The 9,151-nt window shown below is 44.9% G+C and overlaps 1 long non-coding RNA gene across 1 annotated transcript in view; it reads left to right on the top strand.

Moving 5' to 3' along the window:
• Positions 1 to 2,105: 2,105 nt before the first annotated feature.
• LOC111725528 overlaps positions 2,106 to 9,151 on the top strand; it is a 9,927-nt gene continuing 2,881 nt past the window's right edge. The window contains exons 1-2 of the long non-coding RNA XR_002773575.1: positions 2,106 to 2,218; positions 8,807 to 8,858. This is a non-coding gene — a long non-coding RNA (uncharacterized LOC111725528). The remainder of the gene's footprint in view (positions 2,219 to 8,806; positions 8,859 to 9,151) is intronic.

The raw sequence follows: 9,151 nt of genomic DNA, 5'->3' as shown, positions 1-9,151 counted from the left end.
GGCCATTTTTTGGTTGCAGCCATCATTGTTGTTTGGCGGGCCTGGGCTGGGGCTTCAAACCCGCCACTTTAGGTGTATGTGGTTGGCACCCTAGCCACTTGAGCCACAGGCGCCGAGCCAATAAGCCAGTTTTTAATGTAATTATTGGCATGATTGAATTTAAATCTATCATCTTGCTATTTGTTTCTATTCGTCTTGTCTTTTTTCTTTTTTGTTTGTTTGCAGCCCTCGTTTTTGTAGGCCCGGGCTGGATTCGAACCTGCCACCTTAGGTGTATGTGACTGTCGCCTTAGCCACTTGAGCCACAGGCTCCAAGCCTCTTTTTTCTTTTTTAACTGGGTCTCACTCTGTTGCCCAAATTAGAGTGCTGTGGCATCATTGTAACTCACTGCAACTTCAAATTCCTGGGCTCAAGTGATCCTTCTGCCTCAGCCTCCCAAGTAGCTGAATTTAGAGACACATGCCATCATACCCTGCTAACTTTTGCATTTTGAGTAGAGATGAGGTCTTGCTCTTGCTTAGGTCAGCCTCAAACTCCTGGTCTCAAGTGATCCTCCCACCTCAGCTTCCCAAAGTGTTGGAATTACAGGTGTGAGCCACCGTGCCTGGCCTGGCCCATCTTTTCCTTGTTTCCTTTTCCTTCTTCTGATTCCTTCTTATCTCTTTTGTTGTCTTATTAGCCATGCCTCTTTGTTTTGTTATTTTAGTGGATGTTTTCAAGTTGGTACCTCTTTAGCTTATCATAGTATACCTTCGAGTAATATATCACTTCACTTATAGTTTAAAAACCTCTCTCCATTTGAAATGTAGGCAACAGATGTAATATAGGAATTTTTTAATTTCTTTTCTATTAGTTGGTGTACCAATCTGGATCTAATCAGTAGATAGAAACTACATACTATTGTTTCATAGAATTTAATAAAAAGAGGCATTAAACTGTCTTGAGGGTGAATAGAAGTGCATTAAGAGAACTCTAGGATATCCTAAGTCTAAGAGAGAGCCTTCAAAGAAGGATAAACTTGGAAGGAGGGCTCTCTCCCAAGGACTGAAGAAGGTGTGGCTGTAGTCTCCTAGATAACAGTGAAGTTCTCTAGGTTACCTAGGCAGCTGGTTCACAGGTGCACAGAGGGAGCTGGAATGCTAGGGTGGCAGGCTCAGGGTTTGGGACAAGGGTCACTGTGAGGTCAATGAGGAACACACACACAAATCTGAAAGATGGATCCCTTCTTTGTATAATGTCCCTCTGTCACCTTCTTCTAGCAAATCTTATTTTAGCCTTGTAGTCACTGTAAGGGAGAAAATGCTTAAACAGTCCAGTGCATCATCACAGAGCAGGTTCTGAAGACTGAATATGGAGCTTAGAGGCCTTGAATTGATCATTGGCATAGATGGTCAACTGTCCTAATACTATTTAGTGAGAATCCTCTTTCCTAAGTGATTTGAAACATCATTCTTATTATATATGTTCATATATTCACGGTTCTGTTTGGGGATTTTGTCTTCTACAAAATTATTTGTAAATCTCAGTATTAGCATCCTAGTTTTAATCAGACCCTTCTCCGTCAGACACCCAGCCAGCACCCTCAAGCCTCTCACGTCCAGCTGTCTGGCCACGTTCCCGAAGCCGGAGTCACAGCCCGTGATGAAGACATACTTGTCTCGGAGGTGGCTCAACACCTGCTTCTCCTGGTACCAGCGCAGCAGGTAATACAGGCCCACAAGGTCCACCAAGTTTAGCCACATGGCTTGTGGGTGGGCACACCCAGAGGTGCTGGGGTGTAAGGAGAGTGTGTCCAAAGTTCAGATAGGAGGACGTAAGAACACAGAGGGTGGGGGTTGGGAGACCAGCCTCCAGGCGCTCTGGCATGGAGTCCTCACTTTCCACCCCATTTCCCTGCCCTTTGTCCTGCTGTTACACACACTGGCCCCCTCCCCCTGGAAACCTCCAGTCCTTCCCCATAGAAAATATCACTACTCAGCAATGCTTCCCTGCCCCACTGATGTCTCTCTGTCCTTCTGTGCCCACACAGGTGTCCATACCAGCACAGGAGTACACATGGTAACAATTAACCCTCCACCTACACCCAGGGGTGAGAAGGGGGCCGAGCAACTGAGGGCTCAGACATCAGACAGGCTGGAGATGGTGACTCTGGATGTCACCAAGACGGAAAGTGTCACTGCAGCTGCCCAGTGGGTAAAGGAACATATCGAGGACATGGTATGACCAAGGTTATAGCCAGGGTGGGGAGAGTCTTTCCATTAGACAAACTACTTTGCTCTCAATTTCTTGGGTTAGCCAGGCCATGAGCCAGGGTTTAGGGTGAGGTTGGGCATATACTGGGGATGTGTTCTCATTACTGACAAATGATGTACAATGACTGATGTCAGGACTAACAGATACAAGCATTTTTATGAGACTAGTGAATGATGTTTGGAATATTCAGGTTGTTTGTTTTGTACATATATCTAGGTAGAAGGAGGGAATGAGAGATAGGGAGGTACTAAGGAACAGAAGCAGGCAACTGGCATAGAAGGCAAACTGCAGGAATTGTGGCCCTTAAACACTCAGGACATAAAAATGCTTAGTCCTGGGCCAGACACGGTGGCTCACACCTGTAATCTCAGTACTCTGGGAGGCCAAGGTAGGTGAATTGCCTCAGCTCAGGAGTTCAAAACCAGCCTGAGCAAAGCAAGACCCCGTCTCTACAAATAGAAAAATTATCTGGGTATTGTGGTGGGCACCTGTAGGCCTAGCTACTTGGGGGGCTGAGGCAAGAGGATTGCTTGAGCCCCCAAATTTGAGGTTGCTATGAGCAATGACACCATAACACTCAACCCCAATGCAACTGAGACTCTGTCTCAAAAAAAGAAAAAAAAATGCTTACTCCTTTTCATTCTTATTCTGACAAAAATAAAAAGACTTGCATCCCTTAAAGCAGGAGGCAGTTACACTGACCACATTTATTTTATGTTTTCCTGAAGGTGGGTCTCTTGTGTAAATCAGGGTTTCCCTAACTGGCCTGGTGATAATATTAGAAAGATGGATCCAGGGGGATTTTTAAGAAGTCTTATTTTTCAAAAAGTACCCCTAGGTGTACACATCTATATTCTGATCTGTGTTTTTCTGGGTGTTGTTTCCTACTGCCAGTTGTTAGGGAGAGTCTTTTAAGCAGCCCAGGCAAACAGCAGAAACTCGAAGCTGGAAGCCACGGTTCACAAATTGCTAGAAGAAACTCCAAAGCAGGTCGTCTGGGGCCCTCTAGAGGCAGAGGAGCACACCCAAGAGGACAGCGGGGCGGGCTGCCCCTGAGTTCCAATGTGCAATTTTTACACATTCCCTGGCCTCATCTCAGCAGGCCTTGACTCTTGTCCTTGCACCAATGTGACATAGGCTCAGGCCGCTGGCATTCTGTACAAGAGAAGGACAGTAAACCCCAAAACAGGTGACTGAAGCAAAAAGTCTCCTTGGCTGATCAGCCTGAGGCACCAGGAACAAACTGAGGTCCAAGTCAGGTCTTCTATCCTTTGGCCTTAGTGAAGAGTACACACCAGGCAACCCATGAGTCCCTGGAACAAACAAGCAGGGCTCTGAGAAAAGGGGTCAACCTCTAGTCTGGACTGCAAAATGAACCCACGGTCCTCTTTCCTAATCCAGCTAAGTTAGATGTGCAGTGTTCCCAGCATCCCCTTATCTAAAGCTCTATACTTGGATTGCATATCAAGGCTGTTTCTGTGGCAAAGTGCCTAGGAGGCAAGAGTGAGACAGTTGTTCTTACTGATATCGTTTTAAACACTCATGTTTTTGATAGTCTATGCTTTTAGAAAACAAGGTCTTTCAGTGAGTAAAAACTCAGTAGTCGCTCAAAGGGGTCAATAAAATACCTTACAGTTGGGAAAGGGAAAACTTTTGCCCAAGCAGATATTTACTTTCTCTATGCAAGTTAATATTTATTTTCCCAAGGGCCAGGGCAGGACATGGGAGTTGAGGAGGTGGTAAGAGACACAAGGACTTGGTTAAACTGTTGCTTTCTTTGTAATTTGACCTGTTGTTATCTTGGATTTTCCTCCTGTACATACCCCAATTTTGAAAAGGAAGTAGGGGATTAGCTAGCCCTCCTGGCTAACTAGCTGAGACTCCTAAGCTCAAGCAATCCTCCCACCCCTGCCTCCCGGAGCGCTAAGATTATAGGGGTGAGCCACCACCCTAGCCAAAAAGCTGATTTTAGAACCAAAAAAATTGAATGGGAAGACCTACTCAGTGTTTGTCAATGGGAAGACCTACTCAGTGTTTGTCCTGGCTGAAATCTGATAACAAATTTGAAAAGATTTTAAGAGGTCTAGGGTCAGAAGTCAGCTTAACTAAAGGCTATAATTTTTTCCAGGAAAAAAAGAAGAAGACTTTTTTGCTTTTTTCCCTTTTGGATGCAGTGTTTTGGCAATTTCTTCAGTCAACTAAAACTTCTTTTTAAAAAGGCTCAATCCCTTTGTTTGCTTTCTATCTTGTTGCATGATTTTTGCTGAGAAAAATGTAAAAGTCTGGCGGTGCCCGTAGTTCAGTCAGCAGGGTGCCAGCCACATACACCTAGGGTGTCAGGTTCAAACGCAGTCTGGGCCTGTTAAGCAACCATGACAACTACAACCAAAAAATAGCCAGGCGTTGTGGTGGGCGCCTGTAGTCCCAGCTACTTGGGAGGCTGAGGCAAGAGAATCACTTAAGCTCAAGAGTTTGAGGTTGCTGTGAGCTGTGATGCCACGGTCCTCTACCGAAGGTCCCTTGGCTTTTAGAAAGCTTAAAGTCTGTCCAAGTTGGCTCCTCTAAGACTCGCTCTCACATTGACTTTTACTCTTTGCCATCTTTGCTACCAGATAAAAGAATCTGGAGAAGACTTCTTATGGCTCTGGGACTCCCTGAGGAAAATAGGAAAAAGAGCACACACCCCCTTTTGGGGGGGGTCTTCTGTTTTACTCAGAGTCTCAAGAATTGAGGGTGGGCAGGCTTCTCTCAGGTCAAAAGCTCTGCTTTCTCTTACATTGAGTTTCCCGGTATCTTTGGCACTTGGGAGCATGGTGGATTGCTTTGTGCTGTGAGAGATGTGTAATGGCTGAAAAGTCACTAGCGGGAGCTCTAGAAGTGACTGACAATGGTTGTAGCTCTTAAGAGTAAGGAGAAATTTGCCCTTTCCCCTGAAAATTTGCTGAAAGATTAACTCATGATTGAGCAGATTAGTCAGAGAAAAGATTTTTTTACTGTGCCCACAAGGGAGAAAACACAGAGAGACAACTCAGTTTTCCAAAGGAGTTCAGATATCTTTATGCAGGTCTTTTAGAGGGGGCAGGGGTATTGAGGAGTACAGGACAATAAATGGTTGCTAGGGAGGTTGCTAGGGAGGACAAAGGGACAGGGGACAAATAGATTGGCTTGTAGGTTAGCCTAGGAGACAGGTGTTTATGACCCAAATGATGTGGGCCAGGTCCACCTACATTCCCAACCCTCCTTCATTTCCCGCCTTCCAAACACAGATCTCTGCATCCTCCCAGGTTCACTCTCATCTAACCCAGTGTCTTCTTCCCATTTTAACAAGAAAAAGATGAAGATTTTGCTTTTATTATCTAGGTTAGACAAAATGTTCCCTGAATTCTCAAGTTTTAATTTTGTCAAAGAAACATAATCACAATTCTCTTAAAAGCCCACCCCATTCTTCTATTCTCAAATTTATTGAGTACCCAATCATCTTAAGGTATAACCAGCACAAGTTTTTTGACTCATCCTTTTTTTGCATTTAATAAAAAGCTGTGTTGTGGGCAACGCCTGTGGCTCAGTGGGTAGGGTATTGGCCCCATATACCAAGGGTGGTGGGTCCAAACTGCAACAACAACAACAAAAAATAGCTGTGTGTTGTGATGGGCGCCCTTAGTCCCAGCTACTCAGGAGGCTGAGACAAGAGAATTGCCTAAGCCCTGGAGTTGGAGGGTGCTGTGAGCAGTGTGATGCCACAGCACTCTACCAAGGGCGATAAAGTGAGACTCTGTCTTTACACAAAAGGAAAAAAAAAAAGCTGTGTTGTTCAGTTTATGGAAATTGCTTTGAGCTGGGACCAGGCTCCAATGTAGGTCATGAAAGGCAGAACTGGCTAGCCTTCGAGTCCTCTGAGCTCCAGTAGGAAAGCAGATCACCTTGAGAAGTGGGCCCAGTACTAACTCTGAACAGCCTTTGCCTTGGGCAGGCAAGTGGATAGGGTGCATGAAAATGGTTCTGTACTAAAGTACAATCGATTCCCCAGGGGTGATTTTCTCCTTCTAATTCTTTCAATTGAAGTCCCAAAGCAGCAAATGGAACAGGTCAACCACCGCATAGGTTAAAGAAAGAAAGGACTTGCACTTGAGAAACCCTTGGCAGAAACTGGAATATTCAAGATGGGAAATTTGGCCTCAGCAAGAGGGTAGAGGTAGAGAGAAAGAGCCCAAGCATGAGAGGCTGAAACTCCAAAATAGGAGGTTAGAAAGATCAGTGCCTGCATTCAGGCCAGAAGAGTTAGAAAAGAAAAAAGAAAAGGGAAAGAAAGACTTTCAGAGGAGCCCCAGGAGCAAATTCCTGGGTAAGGAGGAACATTAACAGGGGATGTGCAGAGACCAGTCTCTTTGGAAATAAGGTTGTACTGGGAGGGCCTAGAAACACAACAGGGAAGCTAAATAAAGGTGCCAGGATCCTGAGGAGAAGTGGGCATGAGGGACAGGGAAAGCCCGGGTGGGGGGACACCTTAGCTACTCTTGAAAAACCGTGGGGCCTCCCGTGATGGCCCCAGTGACCTGGCTCCCAGGTGCTCAGTGGAGTCTCTGGAGGCGCTCAGCCCAAGTCCCAGGCCTGGTGTGACAGCCTGACTCTGTCCTCATGGCACCCACCCCCTGTTCCTGGTCTCCACACTCTCTCAACCTAGCCCTGTTGTTGGCACTTCCCAAGCAAGGCTCAAACGGCCAGAAGCAGCAGGTCGAAATCCCTCCAGCAATGTATTCCCCACTTTTTAATAATAATTATTTGCACATACAAAAGCACAAGTACAGTGGGTCTAGGTAAGTTAGGAAGCAAACTAATAGCCATGAGCCCTTGGCAGGGTTAGAACATTACTGGTCTTACTGATACTCCTGTCAGGGTGGCGCAAAGACGGTTCCAGGCAGTCTCCTAAATAAATGAAGAGAACAAGAGCAAGTAAGGTCTTAGCAAGAAAGGAAAAGTTTACTCTACAGGTTTGGAGGGCAAACTGGTCCACCCTAGGGGCTGCAGGCCCTGAGGAAAGAGCAGGGACTAGTTCTATACACAACTTTTGAGGGGCGTCAGCTGCATTTTGGAACTTTTCCATGGTCTTAATCAGCTGCATTCCCATAATAATTCATATCTATCCTCCCAAACAACCCACCTGTGCAAACTCTTGATAGCAATTAGCTCCATTCCCACCATAGCCCAGGTCAGGCTAACCCAAGCCAGTGCAAATCAGCCTGTCACATCACCATCCTCCCAGCTCGACTCTAACTGCCTAACCTAACACTTCCAGAGAGTCCTCCATCAAAAGCTCTTACTTTCCCCAAACCCCATCCTGATCTCTATTTTTTTCTGCATCTATATCTATGTAGATATAGATAGAGAAATGTCCTTAAACATTTGCCTAGTTTCCTTTTTTTTTTTTCTTTAGCTGAAGATTTCTTCTTCTTCTTCTTCTTTTTTTTAGAGATAGAGTCTCACTTTATCACCCCTCGGTATAATGTCGTGGCATCACAGGCAATCTCCAACCCCTGGGCTTAGGTGATTCTCTTGCTTCAAACTCCTGAGTAGCTGGGACTACAGGTGCCTGCCACAACACCCAGCTATTTTTTTTGTTGTTGTTGCAATTTGGCCGGGGCTGGGTTTGAACCCACCACCCTCAATATATGGTATGCCAGCGCCCTACCCACTGAGCCACAGGTGCCGCCCACATTTGCCTAGTTTTCCTTGTGCATTTTTTTTTTTTTTTGGTTTTTTGTTTGTTTGTTTTTTGAGACAGAATCTATGTCACCCTCAGTAGAGTGCCATGGCATCGCAGCTCATAGCAACCTCAAACTCTTAGGCTTAAGCGATTCTCTTGCCTCAGCCTCCAAAGTAGCTGGGACTACAGGTGTCTGCCACAACACCTGGCTATTTTTTGTTGTAGTTGTCATAGTTGTTTAGCTGGCCTGGGCCCGGTTCGAACCCTACACCCTTGGTGTATGTGGCTGGCACTGTAACCACTGTGCTACAGCACTGAGCCTTTTCCTTGTTTTTGAACTTTGCAAAAACTTTTCAAGTATAGTCTTCTAATCCTCCTTTTATCACTCAGCCTTACATTGCCAAAATTAATCCATGTTGATATTATATGGTGCAGCCTAGTCCTTCTCCCTGCTGAATAATTTTCCACTGTATGACTGTGCTACAACTTATTCCTCCATTAGTCTACTGATGAACATTTTCTGTCTTTATAAAAATTTATTGTGAATTTTTTTATTTCCATATCCTAGGTCATCAAGCTATTATTGTGGGTTTGTTTTTTGAAGACAAAAGTAAGATACATTTGTTTTAGTTAACTGGAAAATACAGAAAGATAAAACTCAGTTAAAATCTCACCACTGTTAGCCCTCTGCCTCATATCTTTTTGGTCATTTTTACCTATATTTCTAACAGAATTTGGATCCTACCCAACATAATATACATTTTACTTAACTATACATTGTGAACATTTCCCCATTAAGCATCATCCTTCTACAATTTGACTTTTAATGGCTGCTTTTCACTCTATCATAGATGAGGGATGCCTGAAGTTTTTCAGCAAAAGAACTGAGGTTATCATGAATAAGTAAGTACTCTGGAAAGAAGGGTGGAGAGAGGAAAGGGAGGTGGAAGGCCCACTCAGAGGCCAGGATGGACACCCGGCCTAGGCTGGCCAGCATCTATTATACATCAATTTCTATTCTTTCTAGTAAGAGTAGAATTTTCTCTTCCCCACTCCCCTCTCCATGTGAGGACTCAGTTCCCACTTATTTTTCTCTCAGAAAAAGTTCAGCCTGAAGAACCAGCAGTCCAGGGAGGGTGATTCAAGATCACTTTGACCTGATTTCAAATCCTTGAAAATTATCTTTGTCGGCTCGG

This window comes from Otolemur garnettii, unplaced genomic scaffold (genome assembly GCF_000181295.1).
Source record: "Otolemur garnettii isolate 467f Iridium unplaced genomic scaffold, OtoGar3 scaffold00043, whole genome shotgun sequence".
NCBI lineage: Eukaryota > Metazoa > Chordata > Mammalia > Primates > Galagidae > Otolemur > Otolemur garnettii.
The sequence above is the reverse complement of the archived record's forward strand: the minus strand, read 5'-3'. Positions and strand labels throughout refer to the sequence as shown.